This window comes from Indicator indicator, chromosome 12 (assembly GCF_027791375.1).
Source record: "Indicator indicator isolate 239-I01 chromosome 12, UM_Iind_1.1, whole genome shotgun sequence".
NCBI classification, from domain to species: Eukaryota; Metazoa; Chordata; class Aves; order Piciformes; family Indicatoridae; genus Indicator; species Indicator indicator.
Window position 1 is genome coordinate 18,812,426 of NC_072021.1, and position 19,638 is coordinate 18,832,063.

The following is a 19,638-nucleotide window of genomic DNA, read 5'->3' on the forward strand; positions in this document are numbered from 1 at the left end:
ACTGCTCTGGGCAGACAATTCCAATGTTTGATAACACTTTCAGTGAATATTTCCTATATCCAGCCTAAACCTCCCCTGGCACAGATTGAAACCATTTCCTCTAGTCCTGTCACTTGCCACCAAGGAGAAGAAGCTGGCCCTCCTCACTCCAACCTCAGCAGTGCTAATTTTGTATTGCAGGTGCACTTCAAGCACACTGGGAGTCAATGCTGTGTGTTGCTGGTAACCACTCTGCCATGCCTGGATTTGTACTGAGGCATATATTGGCTGTCAGGAAATGAAAAGGCTGTTTGCTATGGCAAGCAAGAATTCTTCCCATTCCCCTCAGTGGACAAGCAGTTTGATTGAGCAACAAAGCTAGTCATAAAACAGAACTTTCCATATTGTCAAGACCATACAGGAAATAAATTCTTTCTCCCCTGTGACCTTTCAAAGGGCCTTCACAAATATTACAGATGATATTGTTTGCTATAGAAGGTATTGAGTACTAAGCAAACTCAGAATAACACAATGGCTTAAAAAAAGCTGTGGAAGGACACCACCAACTGACCTATAGATGAAATGGTTCAGCCAGCTGCTCTGTCTCAGGCTCTCTGAAACTTCACTTCTTAATAGATTGGTTCCTCAGTGCAAAGGTGAGATTTCATTCAATTAATCATAACTGCCTAAAATTTAGGCTTCCAGTGTAAGCAAATTACATGGTCTTTCTCTATAGTTAATGAAGCTACAGAAATATTTTTGAAATAATAATTGCATCTTTTACCAGGTGCAAGTACGCAAGGTGCCTTTGGAGCTACCTATTTGCAACTCTTATGTACAAAGTCAGCAGCACTAGTTTAGATCAGCTTTTAGATGAGAGAAATCCCATGTCTGTTACAAAGAACATTCAAGCATGACAAAGGATGTGTCAACTCTCTTTTGTGATGCCTCTTGGCCATGTGCTCCTGACAGTGAGAGGACAGATCTCACACTTTTTTTCTGAGCTTTCATTTTCTCTTCCAGCTGTGTGGTATAATTCTTTTTTCAGTGATATATCCCCTCCACATTGTAAGGAAATTTTGCTTTCACTAAGCAAAATAATTAATGAACCTGGTGAAAAAATAAAAACACAAAAGAAGGGCAAAAAACCAGACAAACCAAATAAATAGAACCTCTTTCCAAATAACATTTTGCCATTTTTAACTTAAGATAAAGATTTTTTTCCTTTGAATTATTTTCTCATTCCGTGTGCTAAGGTTTACATTATGCATTTTAGCAGTTTGTCTCTGCTAAATGTAAGTGTTATAATTGTGAATATAATTAGATTTGTTCCACACAATTGCATATAAATGCAATTCCAACATGTTTTTAGAACTCCTCTGTTCCTTATTGATGGATTAGAACTAGGGTCTTTTTAGAAATGGTACTTTTCTCTGAGGTAATGCTGTTCAGGAATCCCAGTCCTCTTATCGTTGCTACAGTTAGCATTTGCTAAAACCAGGAGCATTGGTAAGTGGCTGCCTTGGCAACTGATAGAAAATTAACTTTTGGTTAGCCTACAAGGGGTGTTTATTCTGGGGCTTTCAACTTTAAATGAAAGCATGGATCATCGGAAATGTATTTCTTGGATATGGAAGAATGAACAGCTGTTTCATGCTCCTTTTAAATCTCTGAGAGCTGGAGCTCTGATTGTAGGTAGTTTTAAATAACATTTGAGGGTGGAGGCAATAGCAGCCTGCTAGTCTACTGTGATCTGCTTGCAGAACTGGTCTAAGTTGTTGGAGGTTTAAATGAGCTCTGCAGCCTTTTAACTCGGTGGAGTGAATTCTGATTTTTTTTTTTCTTTGTATAAATTATATACAAAGCTTAACCTTGATTTTTTTTCTCCCATCTTTTTCATAGAATCATATTTGGTTCATCATAAGCCAGAGTATTACTTTTTTTTCCTTTTTGGAATGAATGACAGATACTGGGTTTTTTGGTTAGTTGGTGTGTTTTTCCTGGTTTGTTTTTTTTTTTTAATAGCAAAAAAAGATCTTAACATTTAGAAATGGAAGACACATCTCTGCAAAAGCAGACCTTGCATGGGCAGAGAATAAGTTGTGGACTAAATGAGTGATAGCATGATGTTCGTAAATCCAAAGAACCTGAAAATAAGTTGTGGACTAAATGAGTGATAGCATGATGTTCGTAAATCCAAAGAACCTGAAAATTAAATGCTCTGATAGGTTTGGATTTACATCCAGTCTCTAAAAATGGTCCTACCTATCCAGCAAAAGTTTAAATTTCCGTAGTCTTATCTATTTGCCCTGCCACAGAACATTCAAGGGAAAATATAGTAATGTAATCCAGACAGCACAATGAATCAAAAGCTTTCAGACTTTTCAGAAGCCTTACTAAAAAATGTGCTTCATGAGTTGGAATAAATACCAAGACATCTGTCCTGTCCCATCATCTTCAGTGATTTTCAGAGTGATAGTTTTAGAGGCACTAAGATCAGTATCCCCTCCAAGCCTCTTGTTCAATCTGAACCATAACAAAATCACATTCATGAAAAGTTTCTTGGACTTCAATGTCAAACTGTAAAGTCTAGTGTATACAGAACACATCTAAGAGTAAGGAAGACTGATCTCTCCTTCTTGTCTACTCAGTGTTTAGTATGTTGATAAACTGATTACAAAATATAAACATAATCAACAGTCTGTGTGATATTTCGTATTTAGTTCATATCCTATGTAGAAATCCTAACTTGAAGAAGTCCTTGCTTATCTTTTTTTTTTTTTCCCCCCCATTTCTGGCTGATCAGTAGCCCAGCTTTAGTAACCCAGGAAGCATTTTCATCAGTAACATATTTTATTCAGCCTTTTCTGATGAACTGAGATGTGAAAATCAGTACAAGGCCTCCCTGAAACCCAAATGCCTGGCCCAATGAAAATAAATAAATAAATAAAGTTCTAGTTGCTTATTTAATTGTATTTTAATGGAAATTGTCTACACAAGTGGTGTAGGTAAAAAAAAAAAAAAAATACGTCTCTATGCCAGGTCAGCAAAGGCAGAGTGTAAGGTGTTGAATCCGAAGAAGATAACATCTGAAGTCTTCAGAGCTGTCTCAGATAAATATTAGGATTAACTTATTGTTTGTTTGTTGGGTTTTTTTTTCCTTTTTTTCCAGAGAACAATTTCCCCTAAACTGCATTTTGGCTTCTTTAGCATTTATTTTCTCTAGCCCTTAGTTCTTGGAAACACAGACATATTACAGTGTTGAATGCAGGGGTGTTTTTGAAAGAAGAATTTGAGGGCAGACACAAAGAATAGCTGATTTGACTGTGTCTTCTTCATGAGTCAGAAAATTCTAGTGTATGCCATGCAGTACAACAATGTGGAATAAATGTCTGTGTGCAGCTTCATGAGGGAGTACAATCATCCTCTATTTGACATTCATACCACATTCATTCATGCAGTCTGTGAGTACTGCACAAGAACATAAAATTGCTTATCTAGTGTTTTTCTTCTCTTAACAATATTTTTCAGTCAATGGGGCAAAATTATCTGACAACTACAAAGAAATACAACAATAGTATTAGTCACCAGTAATCAAACTTCTATGCAGTTGTTATTGAATACAAATGGACCTTTTATTTTCAAAGGAAGTTAATTGTTTGCTTTTGTTTTTTTTTTTAAAGTTCATATTTAGTAAAATCTAGACCATTTATATAAGTATTTCTATTTCTTTAATAACATTGAATGAAGGAAATAATAATTTTGAATTCTTCTCATACTACCACTCACAACATAGAGCATTTTTTTCATTCTTATTAAAATATTCCTCCATAAGTTTATTCTACAGTATAAAATATCATGTTGAAAATAGATTTTAAAAGTCACAAAAGTATAGATTTACTAGTATTCATCACGTCATTGATGAAATACAGGCAAACATGTTAAGCAACATTCCAACCTCAGAGAACCTCAGAGAAGTTCTAAAAAATAAAATTGAAATTGATTTAGAACTATCTCAATATCACAGTTTTAAAGCTGTCACAAAACTATTCTCATGGAATGTCATGTAACAATTCACTTATCCAAGATTTATTGTCATCTGAGATATGTAATTTTTGACTAAATTCACTGAGGCCTTCTTCTTCTAGGATTCAGAAGCTCATGCATTTCTTGTCAGTGAGATGTTTATCCAATTATCAAATGACATTATACTTTTTGTTTCTGTCATTCATGGGAAAAGGGAAAGTGAAAAAAGGGGAAAGGGAAAGGGATTGGGGAAGTCAAAGAGAAGAGGAAAAAAGTAAAAAAAGAAAATAAAAAAGGAAAAAAGGGCAAAAGCAGAAAGCAAAAAAAGGGGAAGCAGAAAGAGAAAGAAAAAGAGAAAGAGAATGGAAAATGAAAAGGGAAAGAGAAAAGAAAAAAAGGAAAAAACAAAAAAAGAAAAGGGAAAAGGAAAAGGAAAAGGAAAAGGAAAAGGAAAAGGAAAAGGAAAAGGAAAAGGAAAAGGAAAAGGAAAAGGAAAAGGAAAAGGAAAAGGAAAAGGAAAAGGAAAATAAGGCAAAGCCAGACTTGAAAAAATAAACATCTGAAACAAAACCTTGTCTTGATAGTCATGCTTGCTGTTTCTTATCCCAGAGCTCCTTGTTATCTGGATTCACATTAAATTGAAAAGTGCTGTTTACTTTTGTATGAATTGAGTAAACATTTCCACTGATTTTTTTTCTAATCTTCATCTCTTCTTATATCATCTCTTGTCATAAACATGTAATAACTAATGAACACTTTGTAATTTCAATAACTGTATTACATCTTGTTTTTCTTTCTTTTTTTTTCTTCTGACAGCACTACAAATGATCTCCAAACACAAAATCTACATAATTCTCCATCAATGTTTTATATTTTATTTTGCAGGGTCCAAATAAGCAAATAACTAGTCTGTAAGTACGTTATAATTACAGATTACAGACTAATTAGTGAGTTATTTATGCCTGAAGATTACATACTAATTATACATGAAGTATTATGGAAAAACTGCCAAGTGCTATAAAAGCAATTGCTATAAAATTACAAGTAGATGTCATTTGATTTTATGATTATTTATACCATATGAAATAGCAAGTTGCAAAAAATCTGACCAGGCTGGTTTGTTGCATATGATATTTTTGACTTTTTACCACCATTAAGTCTCCAAGTACACCAACAAATTACAATTGCTCTGCAAAGACTTTCCCATAGTACATTAAGTACACGACAAACAGCTGCTCCATGGAGTTCATTCCACTCTAAACTTTTCCCAGAGGGAAAACTGTCAGTATTGTCTTCTTTCAGTCAGGTTTCTTCTTCTTTTCCTTTCCCCCCTCCCTTTTTTTCTTTTCTTTTTTTTTTTTTTTATCCTTTTTTTTTTTTTCCTTTCCTAATTGTTGTTTTAAGGTGCCCTCTGGATTATGTTTGTCTGAAATATCAAGTTGTGTTTTTTCAACCAGGAATGGAAGTAGTGATGCTTGTGACAAGCCCAGGATCCTGCTGGAGTTCATTTCACAGGCTGAACATCAGCCAAGCAAAAGACTGTTTCCTGCACAAGTGTCTGAAAGTGTTCTTTTGCCTGAGGAGATACACAGCCAACTATGGTTTTCAATCTCAAGTTTTAAATGTCTCTCAAAGGAGCCAGACATTCATCTGTTGAGAATATTTTGAATAAACAAAGGTCAAAAGAAGGTCTAAGACATTAAATTTTATTAAATAAAACTTTTTGGTTTAATTAACTATGTCTCCTAAATTAGAAAAGGCTAATTTCAGTGGGACACTGAATAAATTACTCTGTCATTTCAGTGCTGAGCCAAGAACAAATAAACAAAACCATTCGTGGCATCCAAAACTGAAGTGCAGCATGCATGCATGAAGATGTGTTTTCCTGCCAAATCTGTAATATTTGAATGAAGTATTTTGTACAGCTGAAAGTGAAGTAGTTAATAGATGAACAGTTGTAGTAAAAATCAGAACAAAAAAGTTGATTGTTAAGTATGCTAGTGGTCCAGGATGTTCTTCTTAAGACACTTTTTAAAGCAAGTGAGAAATCCAGTTCTTCTTGTTCTGGGAGGAAAGTCAACCTCCCCATCTCAAATGATGATGAAGCTGTTGCACATAAGCTTCTGACTTGATCAGGGTTTAAATATTTCATAGCAAATTAGATATTCATTAGGAGATACTGAGGGACACTCAAACAGTTCAGAAGGTTTTATAAAGACACAAGAAAGCTTGTTTCATACAATTTTGTAGGTTCAGAGAGAGGACTTGGAGAGTACTGTTCCCAGGAGACTCCAAACCCGTAAAGTAGAGATATTTAAGAAAGGTCTTTCCTGTCAGAATTCTGCTTTGTACATCTCTCTTACTCTTCATGTGACCAGCAGGACAAGGGAGGTGATTCACAGATTCATAATAAGAAGGACATGAAACTGCTGGAGTGGGTCCAGAAGAGGGTCACAAAGATGGTCAGAAGGATGGAGCACCTCCCCTATCAGGACAGGCTATGAGATTTTAGGTTGTTGAGCCTAAAGAAAAGAAGACTCTGAGAAGACTTTATAGCAGCCTTCCAGTATCTGAAAGTGGCTTAAAAGAAAGCTGGGAAGGGAGTTTTTACAAGGGTTTGTAATGATAGGATGAGAGGGAGGGGATTGAAGTTTAAGGAGGGTAGGTTTAGACTAGATATTAGAAAGAAATTTTTTACAGTGAGGGAGGTGAGACACTGTAACAAGTTGCTCAAGGTGAATGCCCCCTCCCTGGAGGTGTTCAAGGCCAGATTGTATGAGGCCCTGAACAACCTGGTCTAGTGGAGGGTGTCCCTACCCATGGCAGGGCATTAGAACTAGGTGATGTCCAAGGTCCCTTCCAACCCAAACTATTCTATGACTTTGCAGTGTTTGCTGGTGGTCAAGACACCATTCTGAAAAGACAAACTGCTTAGATCCCAGACGCTTTTTCAGTTAGTATTTCATGCAAAGGAGGAAGCCTTGGAAACGGAAATAAAATCAGAGTGCTTGGAGCACTCTCCTTAGGGATAATGAGAGAATGAGGTTTACACAGAACTAGGACTGATCCCCCACAAGTTGATCAGTGCTCATTTGGTCACTGGGTAAAAGAGAAACAATGCCTGCTTCATTTCTTTTGTGAATTGAGCTGGGAACTGTGTTTTTGTTCTCTCCTTATACCTGGTTGAAATTCTTCAGTGAATTAAGGTCAAATTATCAAAGCAGTTTTATGATTTCTATAACATCATTGATGGTGAAAAATTTAGACTCAACAAAAAAAAAAAGTGTTCAGGTGTATATATTTAGAGATTTTATATCTGTTTTAAAAGCTTGCTTTCTCCCTAATTCCCAGAAGACAGAGGAATAGTGCTACCTGACTGTAAAGGGCAATTTTCTCTTATTGTTCTTTTTTGTCACATTTAAGATGTTTAAAACACTTTAATATGTTATTCATCATGGGTGAACGGATCATTGTCTTTTGTGTTACACAATAACCCTCTCTGGAGGTTGTCATTGATTCAAATGTTTCAACTTGCTAAGAAGTATTCATTAATTTTCATAGTTTCTACAATTTAACATTCAATATGAAACTATTTTAAAAGCTTTTTGCACAAGTTTCTTCTGCTTATACTTTCAAGGCTGTATTTTTTTTTTAAGAATAGCACTTTTTTTTAATGAAATCATAGTTATTACTTTTCTTGACATTGTTTTTACAGTAAAATTGTTTATAACATAAGGCTATGTTTAGGAGGTAGAGGTGCTTACTGTTATTTCCACAAGCAATTCATAAGGTTCAGACAGAGCCTCATGGGAACTAGTTATTTTTACAGTGGTTGGTGCAGGTAGTACCATTTCTATTTTCTACTATTTTAGACTTTTCACTGTAACCCTGAACTGGTGCTCACCATTATTAAAAAAAATTAGGCAGAGAGTATATTTATCTTGTTTGAGCTCTGTATGGAAGTCCCCCTGCATGCTATTACAGAGGAAACCATGTTGACTGCAGTCCTGACACTTTGACAGAGGGGAATTATGGTGCCCATTTTCTCCATCTCTAGTGGTCATTAATGTTTTATGAAGGGAAAAGGAACATTTTGACATTTGTTAAGGACAATTTCTAATTAAGAAGGATTCAATGAGGCACTTAAGTTCTAATAGAACCTACACCCATGCCTGACTGGGAACCTGCCTTGAGCTGTCCCAAATTTTCAGCCTAAGCACTAAGCTGCAAAGTCAGGTTCTTTCTTATGCACTGCTGTTCTGAAGCCACAAGCTTCTCTCACAGCAGCCTATCTCACAAGGCAGCCTCAGAGACTCTTGGTATTCAGTGTATATCTACACTACAGGTATCTAGAACAGTTAGCATAGAAAACAATATTGGACTAAGTGGTAAGACCAAATTACTCACTGAGGGCGGGTTTTCTTTACGTACTGGGGAAATTTATCAGCATCTAGGCTGCAGGCTCAGCCTTGTAGACAGTGTAAATACACGTGGGCCTTTTGCTGACAATGCTTAAATCAGAGAAGGTGTTTTGAGTTACAGAACATATTCAGCTACCAATTTAAATTAAATATTTAAAATGATAGCACTGATTACATTATTCCTACATGGTCAGAGTAGGTAAGATGTGAGAAATTATTAAAAAAAAACAACCACAGCAGATTGTCTGCAAGTAAGCTGTCCTGCCTAGCTGTGTAGCTTTCCCTGGTGAGAGTAATGCTGAGCATGTATTTCTGGTGCTCAGCGTGGAAGATGAATAATGTTTTAGGATGTCTTTAGGTAACCTTAGTTGCAAGTGTAAAATATAGTATATTGCAGTTGTATAGAATAAGAATCAAATTTCATTGTCTTCAGATGCTGGAAGATTGCAATCCCCTGTTTACTCTTCAGGGTGTTTTATGTGAACATTTTCCATGCTCTATTCTGCAACTGAAAAAAAACAAAACAACAACACAAAACCAAACCAACCAAACAAACAAAAGCCACATGCACACACACACACACACAAAACAAAAAGAAAAAAACAAAACAAACACAACAAAACAAACACAACAAAGTAAATCAAACCTCCAAAAAACAACTAAAAAAACCCCAACCAAGTCAAACCAACCAACCGAAAGAAAAAAAAAAAAACAACGCAGAGATTGAAGTGAATCCTGTTAATGTGGTAAGGCTTACTCACTTAGTTTCAGGGAAATAGAGAAATAGAGGACACGGCTTGAGACAGCCTATCACAAAGTTGAACAATGGTACTGCTGTTTGCTGATGTGTTTTAGGGTCAAGAGTGAAACTTGCTCAGCCCTTTGGAGAACTTTTTGCTGGTATATACCTAAGGGCATTGTACTACAGAGATTAGAGTAGGTTTTTGTGGCCACTGTGTGTTAGAAAGTTTAAGCTTTCAGACCAGTCATTTGGCTGTGTTTTCCATTGTCAGGCTTGTTGTATATCTTCTCTCAAAATAAAATTATTTTTGAATAGACACTTAGATGTAATTTGCTTTTCCCTACACAGACACAAGTTCTTCACAGAGCTCTGATTTACTATCTAGCAGCCTGCTGTCTAAACTTATCCCCTATAGTGTTTAATGGCAGTGTTTCTTTTTTAATTCAAATAATTTTTAGTTGTTGCATGCTCTTTAATTATAATATTTCTCCTTCACTTCCAGTTCTAAGGCCAGTTATATTTATGCTGTTTTAGATTTTGCCATTTCAGAAATATTAATAGGTCTGAGATTCATTTACATATTTATTTCATGGACAAATCTCTTTGTTATAGTAGTTAAAAATATAGTAATTACATGGAACATTTTAGTGATCTCAGCTTAAGTTGTTTTCAGAACATGTGAACAGCAAAGAAAACAATTTGCAATCTAAAACTCATCAGTGACAAAGTCTTTTTATTCAGTGAAAAGAGACATTCGACAGCCATATGTTTACAGGTTTAATCGAAATGTGAGGGTGGTTACTGATTCATTTTTATGTAACGGAAGTTCTCAGAAGAAAAGTGGAAAAAAGGCCAGAATTAATGTAAACAATCTAACTACTATATCACAGTATCAGAGTATCACAGTATACCAGAGGTTGGAAGGGACCTCAAGAGATCATCAGGTCCAACCCCCCTGCCAGAGCACGATCACTTAGGGTAGTCTGCACAGGAATGCATCCAGGTGGGTTTTGAAAATCTCCAGAGAAGGAGACTCCACAAACTCCCTGGGCAGCCTGTTCCAGTGCTGTCACCCTCACTGTAAAGAAGTTTCTCCTCATGTTGAGGTGAAATCTTCTATGTTCTAGTTTGAACCCATTGTTCCTTGTCTTATTGCTGTGAACCACCAAAAAGAGCCTGCCCCACTCCACTTGACACCCACCCCCCACATATTTATAGACACTGATCAGATCCCCTCTCAGTCTTCTCTTCTCAAGACTAAACAACCCCAGGGGTCTCAGCCTCTCTTCATAGGGGAGATGCTCAAGTCCCCTAATCATCCTCGTGGCTCTCTGTTGGATTCTCTCCAGGAGGTCTCTGTCTCTCTTGAACTGGGGAGCCCCAAACTGGACACAGTATTCCAGGTGTGGTCTCACCATGGTAGAGCAGAGAGGTAAAAGAACTTCCCTAGACCTGCTGGACACAACTTTCTTGATACATCCCAGGATCCCATTGGCTCTTTTGGCCACAAGAGAACATTGTTGTTCGATGGAGAACTTGCTGTCCAGCAGCACTCCAATGTCTTTCTCTGTGGAGCTGCTGTAAGACATTGCACTGTCCCAAATTAGTCTTAGACATCTAATGTTAGAAACATATCATGTTTCCCAAAATGTGAGGATCTAACTTCAAAGATATCTAGTGTTTGGACAAGAAGGAGAAGTCAAAGAGCACCTTGCAGAATGTGCCATGTGTTCAGGAACTGCTAAGCACAAGTTTTCTAAAAATCCTTCCCCTTAAAGAAATACCTACCTCAAATCTTCAAATTAGGAAGGTAATAATGAGAGCCTGAAAACAACATTTGCCTTCTATTCTTTGAAGTGAATCATGGCCTTTAAGACCCTTTTAAGTATTCTCATGAGAGAGAGAGAATATTTGAAACAATTCACAGAATGGTTTGAATTGAAAGGGACCTTAAACATCATCAAGTTCCAAGCCCTATGCCATGAGCAGAGACACATTTCACTAGATCAGGTTGCTCAAACCCTCATACAACCTGGCCTTGAACAGTTCTGAGGAGGAATTTATGTTGCAATATTTTATTTTTATTTTATAATTCTGACTGTTTCATCTCAAACACTACACAGGTTTGTCCTTTGGTAAGTTTCAAATTCTGTATGTCAAAGTCACAGTTTTAGCTTTTATTGTAAATGTCACTGCCTTCAGATGAGTCTGCAGCAAAATCATAGCTTTCCTATCAGGTGAATTGATAGCATCTTAAAAATTTGTGTTCTAATGTCTGCTGCCCCTGTAAGAATAACATTTTTGTCTGTATTCCATTAATTCATTATTGTGTTCTACTTCAAGGACTATTATGTACTCTGCATACGTACCACAGTGGCAAGATGTAGCTCTATCTTTTTTTAAACCTACAAATGGTATATAAAACTGAATTTTTTTTTTCATCCAACATAAAATGTGAAGCATGTGGGTAATTTCACTAGGGAAAACAAACAAACAAAGAAAACAAAAGAAAACCCCTAAACCACAAATCATACATGTAACTTTAATATTCTAAATTACTCTGGCTTCTAGATGTTTATGCCTGCTGTAGCTCTTTAGCTACAGTTAAAAGAGTTTCAGGTCACCAGGTCTGCATATTTAATCCTTACAGCTTCAAGGTTCTCATCATATGGGAAGATTTTGTGATGAGAGAGGATTCAGCACTTAATGTACCTTGTTATCACCAACTGTAGCCTCAATCTGGGTGGGAGTCATATGAATACATTTGAAAGTCCACAGTGCAAGTATTTCCTCAAGAAAAAATTCCCAGTAATTCCCTTTTAGAGTGAAGAGTACCCTGGCCAATAGAGACAAAGAAATTGAGGATTGTTCTGAAATATGTTTTTTCATCCAGGGAATCTGATTTTAAATTGCAGTTATTGTGTTGACTAAACTTCAGGATCGCCTTCTAATACGATGGAAGTCAGGGTGGCAAACTTAGGTAAAGAAAAACCGATGGGGAGAAATGTATGTCCCCACAGTGGCATCTAGTGCCACTTCTGTGTTTTAGACATACTTCTGTGCCCACTATCTGCTGCTCCAGAATAATGTAGATCTGCATTGTCCAGGGCAATGCAGAGATCATGGATTTCCTAACTTAACTCGAAAGGCACTGTATTTCAATGCTTAGGTAAAATCCTTTAATTTAGGGAAGGTGAGTTTGTCATCTTATGCTTACATCTCCATGAATTCTTTGTATCTTGTAAAAGAATAGTTTTGGAAGACAGAGGACTACTTCTTTTGAAAATTTCCACTCACCCCGTTTTCCCAATGTACTGTGATAATTTTATTTTATTTCATTACAAAAGCAACCAACCAACCGACCAACCAAAAAAAACAAACAAACAAACAAACAAAAAAACGCCCTACAAACCCAAACTGCAGTAACATAAGAGCAAAATACGTTTACAATGGGCACAGATGATCTAACATAATTTTGTGACATTAAAAAGAGTTTTATCTGCCCTAAAGGAAGAGATCTCTAGAAAAGAAACAAACAAATAATCATCACCAAAAATAACTTCTTGTTTATAACCATTGGAAAAATAAATGTACCATTTCTTTCTGCTTAATAGGACACCTCAGAAAAGCCAAACATTAAGAGCTAAGAAAATGAGGCAACTGTGATAGCTGCTGGAGCTTCAAAACTCAATTTCTTGATTGATGATAGCCTGTAGTTAAACCCAGGGCAAGAAAACTGAGCTTGAAGAAGGATTTGATGCAGTATACAAGAGGAGGATGAAAAAAACAAGGTGAATAAGATACAGAGGGAAAAAAAATAAACAACAGCCTCTCAAAACTCAAACAAATAAAGAAGATAAAGAAAAAGGGAAGAAATGGCCACAGATCTCCAAGCTGTAAGTTGTATCTTCATAGTCATTTAAGTGCACTGGAGATGAATGTGTCCATGCAATTCATAGAATCATAGAATGCATTGGGCTGGAAGGGACCTTTAAAGGTTATCTAGTCCAACCTCACCACAGTAAGCAGGGACATCCCCAACTAGATCCAGTTGTTCAAAGCCCCATCAAACCTTATCATGAATGTCTTCAGGGATGGGGCCTCCATCACCTCCCTGGGCTACCTCTTCCAGTATTTCACCATTCTCAGTAAAGAACTTCTTCCTTATTTCCAATCTAAATCTATGCTTCTCCAATTTAAAACCATTGCACCTTGTCCTAGAGCTACATGTCTTTGTAAACAGTCCCTTCCAAGGTTTCTTGCAGGTCTCCTGGTATCGAAAGGCTGAATAACATCTTCCTGAAGTCCCTTCTCTAGGCTGAACAATATTCTCCAGCTGAGAACACTGTTTTAAGGACAGTCCTTGAAGGATGTACAAAAGGACCTTTCTCTGAGTTATTTCACTGTATAATGTTCATTCACGGTAAAAACTGTGACAGCAGAATAAAATAGCATTGTTTATAAATATGCCATTAATTTTAAAGTCCCTAGTTACAGCAGTTAGGAACTGCAGTATGTAGTTATGTCTTTGTGATTTCAAAACACGTAGAAATACTAACCAATACTCAAAATGTCACTGAGCTGTAAGCAGCTTCTAGCATCCCTCTTTTATCATGGGCAATGAGGAGCAGAGGAGACAGCCTTTTTCTGAACTTACAAAGGGGACTCTGAAGACAATGGAAGGAAAAGTGAGCACAAAGGTTAGGACACGGAGCCGGGATTAAATAACTTGGAGGGATTTAAATGACCTCAATTTATCATTTTGGAGAAACCTGATGAATGCAAGGTTGAGTTGGAGTGACTGACATGGTCCAGACAGTCAGATTCCCAATACTCAAAATAGTTCTGAGGATTCCTACTTTGGTTATCTAACCAGTCCATGTTGTGAAGCTTGCCAAGCCAGGAATTGCTTTAGCAAGACTAAAGATGTCAAGTTGCCTGATTGAATAAATATTTGCTTATGGAAGAGTGAAACACACATCACTCTGCACAAGGAACTTTTCCTGAAATTCTAGAATCTTTATCACTAGTAAATATTAATAAGTTGTCAATGTGGAATCTCTTTGCCCACTGTGGATAAGGTGTTCATATAGAGCATTTGGCCTTCTGGGTATATGACAGTGACTGGAATTCAAGCAGAGAACTTGCCTCTTTCCATATCCCTGCTTTCAAGCTGGTCAGCAGTATAGTTTTTTTTGAAGAGAGGGGGCCAGAAGGGTTGCAATTTCAATGGCCTAAAAATAACAGCTTTTAAATTGACACTGAGGAGGTGGAAAGATATGACAATAGAACACAAGTGAATACTCTGTAAGAAACTGGAAACTGAAATAGAGTGATAAGACCTGACGTACAGAATCAGCACAACTGGCACATGACTTATTGATTATGGCCTGTCATATGAGAGGGCTTTGGCTAGCTGAAAAGCACAAAGCAAAGTAGTATTTTTCTCTCTAAAGACTTTGGCATTTAGAAATTGCATAGACTTTACCTTTACAGTGATTATTCTCACCACACAAAGGAATATGTGGCTTTGCTTTGAAGACAGACATGGTGCAAACTGTGATTTTTTAGCTGTCAGCACAAAAAGCTGTGGATTAAACTGTTGAATCACACAGGTAACTTGGAGGGACAGAAAAATATTTGATGGGGAGCAACTGTGTACAAAATCTGAATGCATTTGTGAATATGGAATTTAATATTGCAAGAATATGCAAAAAAACCCCAAACACCACAAACAAAAATGTCCTTTTAGCTTCTTTGACTGTACTACTTTTGTCTGCGTGAGTGTCTGAGCCACTCTTTTGTAATTTTACCTTCTTTCATGAGTCAGACAGTAACTTGAACAATCTGTACTTCTAAACCCTGAGAAATTACTTTGGGCCAATATAGCAAAATAGCCCAAAAGAAAATATCCTCACAGTGAGTGAGGACTTGAAGTGAATGGAAATTTCACTCTCAGAATCTTTGATCTAAGATCAATAAACAAATTCTGGAAGCTCAGCAGAGGCCACCAAGATACTTGGGATGGAACACAGCCTGAAAGCAGAGGCTGAGCTCCGAATACTTGTTCAGCCTGCAGAAGTGACACTTAGCTGCAGTCTGCAGTACACTGTAATGCTATCATCAAGAAGATAGTGGTGGAGGTTAGAACATTGAGAGGCAGTACACGTAAGTTAGGGGAAAAAAAGCAGTAATATTCAGGAGATTTTTTTTTTCCCCTTGAGGACAATCAGAGAGTAGAGTAGTATGGACTAGGAAGGTTGTGTTGTTTCCATCCTTGAGGTTTTCAAAGCCAGATGACACAGTGCCCTGAGTAAGTTGATATGATCCTATAACTGAACCTCTTTGAGAAGGAATTTGTGCTAGGACCTCCTGAGGTTCCTTCACACCTGAGTTATTCTATGATCTTCATATGTAAATGCTTCAAGAACTCATGTGAGCTCAAGGATGTGTAGTTGTATGCATATTTACTAGAATACTAAATATGAACATAACTTTTTTTTTTTTTTTTTTAATTCTACATGGGCTTTGGAGGAGGAAGATGATTATCCTAACAAATAGTCCATTTTTTCCCAGAATAAGTGAAACTGGAAGATGCTAGTGCTTGGACACCTGTGTGCATGTGGGCTTAAAAGAACAGTTGTCTCTCCCACTTCTTGTAATGAAGCTTTCACATACAAGAGTGATATCCTAGAAACTATTGCAAACTTACTGTTACATGTCACTTATAAAGAAACTAAACCATTGTTTACAGATACTTTTAAAATTTTTTTTTTTATTTATTTGAGGACAAAAATTAAAATTCCAAGTTTTTGAACGGGATTTTAAAAATCATTCTTGTTTAAGTATTCCTTGATGTGCAGTGGAATGTGCACTTCACAAATCCAGAAACACTGCAAACTCAGAATAATCTGTTTTAATAAATACCTCTGAATTGTCCCGCAGGATACTATGGATTCCCTTGTAAGCTGCTAGGGGGCCTGACTACAGATATGCAATTTGTGCTCTTAGAACAAGAAAGGGTATCTCACTGTCTCACTGCAAAATTAGCCAGACATCTGTCAGGGCTACAGTATGCCTCTTCTGGTTTCTGGACATTCTGCTTTGCTTACCAAGTGCTGTTAGATAAAAAAATAGCCTAAGTATCAAATAATCAAAGTAAAAAGTATCATTTAGTTTCTTAGAAACTCAAACACCATTTTAATGGAGTCTAATTAAGACTATAAATAAAATCAGCAGGGAAGTATTTCACAGAACACTTATCCTATTAAGTAGTGGTAATCATTTTTTTTCTTTTTTTTTTCTTTTTTTTTCTTCTTCTTCTTTTTTTTTTTTTAATTCACCATCATTTCTACTTACATGTCCTTAGAGGATATTTTTTCCTTTATATTCTTTTGAATGATGTAGGCCTGGCTTCAGTATCTACTATTAGTCTGGAGATTTTGTGTTTGTAAGTGATTTAATGGCAAGATCATCTGGAGCTGAACCCTATCTCATATAGCTGACAAATCTTAAATTCCAGGTTTTGAAATTTAGTGCCTACTTTTCTAGCCAGACCTGCAGACATCTACTGAAATGATTTCTTAGGAACAGTTCTAAAGGATAACCCTTAGCTCCAGAAAGCTATTTCAAGATGATGCAATTGCACACCACTAAGTCTTGACAGAGAAAAGTTAATGAAAAGCCATGGGGAAGCGATAACATTTCCCTAGCATTTTCTTGGGAAAGTAAAATGGAGAATAATAAGAGTCAGAGACTCAGCACTGACTGATCATTTTTGCTGTATAGTTAATCAAAAGATCAAACAGACCCATTAATTACTGTATTCTTAGCATTTTGAATCATTAACTGACAGGGATTCTAGACAAGCAAGAAGTAACTACACATCAGCACCGTCATCCTTGGTATGAAGAAGTATTCAGTCTTATTATCTTCCATCTCCACCTCTTCCTTTACCCTTTCACATTTGCTAACCCATACACGTTTTTCAGGGGACATTCTCCTCCTTTCCATCATGTGTTGATAAGAGGGGTTAGAACTGGGTGAAACAAAGTCCTGTAAATCACATGGGATTTATAACACGAGTTTGTGTTTTTCCATTCCATATTTGTTTTGTATTCAATTTCAGGCTAGACAAAGATTACTTAGTTTCTAGGGTGTGCTGTATTTGGCACAGCATGGCTTAGACTAGTTAGACATTGCCTCTGCCTATTTCAGCTGCAATTTTTTGCAATGAACTACTGAGTTCTTACTAGGGTCCTTAAGCTAGTAGAATTGCTCTGCAGTAAGAATAATAAAAGCATTGGTGCAGATTCTGAACTAACTGAGAATCACAGGGTACAATCTGAAAGTAGTATTAAAAGTGATAAATTGCCAAGTTCCTACTGCTAGCAGCCAGCCAACAGTCCCTTCTGCCAAACAACAAAATCAGAGGAATGGTCTGTCACAGACATAAATGAAGGCAGCAGACAAACTCTTAATGCTTTCTTATACTTTGTTTCCTTACAAGGCTTTAAGAATATAAATATTTGTTTTAAGAAACTGTAAAACAAAAAAAGAAATTAGAATTTTGCCACTTGGGTCACTTGCAAGTTGCTCTGGGACAAAATAGTTGTGTGCTTTCAGAATGTCAGCTTGAAAACAAAATGACAGTGTAATTTCAGAATCTCCATCCCAAATTAAGAACAATGAACAATACGAGAAAATTCACAATTAGAAACAAATATGGAGCTCTAGTCTGGGTAAAACTGTGCCATGTTCACTCATTGAACTGTCAGAACTAGTGGGTCAGTGGCTGTGTGCTCTGAGAATAGTATATATGATCTCCTTGTACATCTTGTCTGTTACTGACATCTCCCCTCAAAATATTAATGGAATCCACAATCCAAATTAAATTTTATTTGTTAAAAGGTGTCATAGTGTAAAGATATTAACTACTGGAGATATTATGGACAAAAGTGTTTGAAATATGGCATTGAGAAGAACCTGGAAGATCAACCTTTATTTGACAGCAAGAGTACGAAGTTTGAATGTCTCATATTCAGACAGACATCTTTATAAATGCCAGCAAACACACAAAACCATGGGAAATCAGAGTTCTGTTTGTCCCACTGCTTCTGTGAAGGTTTGCATCCCATAAAGAAGAGAAAAATAAGCTGAAGCAAATATGTGTGTTCCTTCTGGTCAGTCTACTTTGAAGCAGAAGGAAACGAGGTCTGTATGTCACACAATTAAGAGGGTACAATCATGAATTTTAATAATACTTTTATTGCAGAAACTTTAGACAATCCCAGAGGCCATTCCAACCAAAACAATTGTATGATTAGGCACTGTATGAATAAATAGTTTAAGATATTCTCTACTTGCAAGTTCTTGAAAAATTAATAAAAATGGCAGAAAGGGCAATGTTAAATAGAGGGGAGAGAGCAAGAGACAGAGAGGGACAAGGTTGCAGTTAGTGCACTATAAAATATTATTTCTTTTGTAGTGAAAAAGAAAGGAACTTAAAATATAATCATTACAACTAATTAACAGGAAAGAAACTGAATCTCATAAAGACAGACAAAATTTGAGGAAGAAATCTGTACAGAACTAGCAGCTTGCTCCCAAATGCCCAACTCTAGCATTAAAAATAGATTTGGTAGCAAATGTATATGTTTCAGTTAGAGATGGAAGGTTTCTCTCAGTGCTTAGAGTCTGGATGAGTATATGAGTTCATTAAACCTACATGTTTATTCAGATTAAGCTTTCAGAATTCATAACATTCCTGCCACAATCACTAAATTCACTATAACTTTTTATTAAAATGCTTTAGAAAGATATGTTTACCTAACTGCAGAAGGCTGGAATGTAAGGAAGATGTTCCTATCTACATGATCTGGCAACTGTATCATTACACACACCCCCCTTCAATTCAATGTATAGCCTGCTGAAGAGAAAGAGAGAAAGAAAGAAAGAAAAAGAAAGAAAGAAAGAAAGAAAGAAAGAAAGAAAGAAAGAAAGAAAGAAAGAAAGAAAGAAAGAAAGAAAGAAAGAAAGAAAGAAAGAAAGAAAGAAAGAAAGAAAGAAAGAAAGAAAGAAAGAAAGAAAGAAAGAGAAAGAAAAAGAAAGAAAGAAAGAGAAAGAAAGAAAGAAAGTAAGAAAGAAAGAGAAAGAAAAAGAAAGAAAGAAAGAAAGAAAGAGAAAGAAAGAAAGAAAGAAAGAAAGAAAGAAAGAAAGAAAGAAAGAAAGAAAGAAAGAAAGAAAGAAAGAAAGAAAGAAAGAAAGAAAAAGAAAGAAAGAAAGAAAGAAAGAAAGAAAGAAAGAAAGAAAGAAAGAAAGAAAGAAAGAAAGAAAGAGAAAGAAAGGCATGTTGCCCTTTCAGACAAAACTCACACAAAGAAAAAAATAAAGCAATAACATAGTGAGTTTTACTTTATAAGTCTGAAACCATAAACACCAGCCAGTAGATGGTATACTATCTGAATTGAA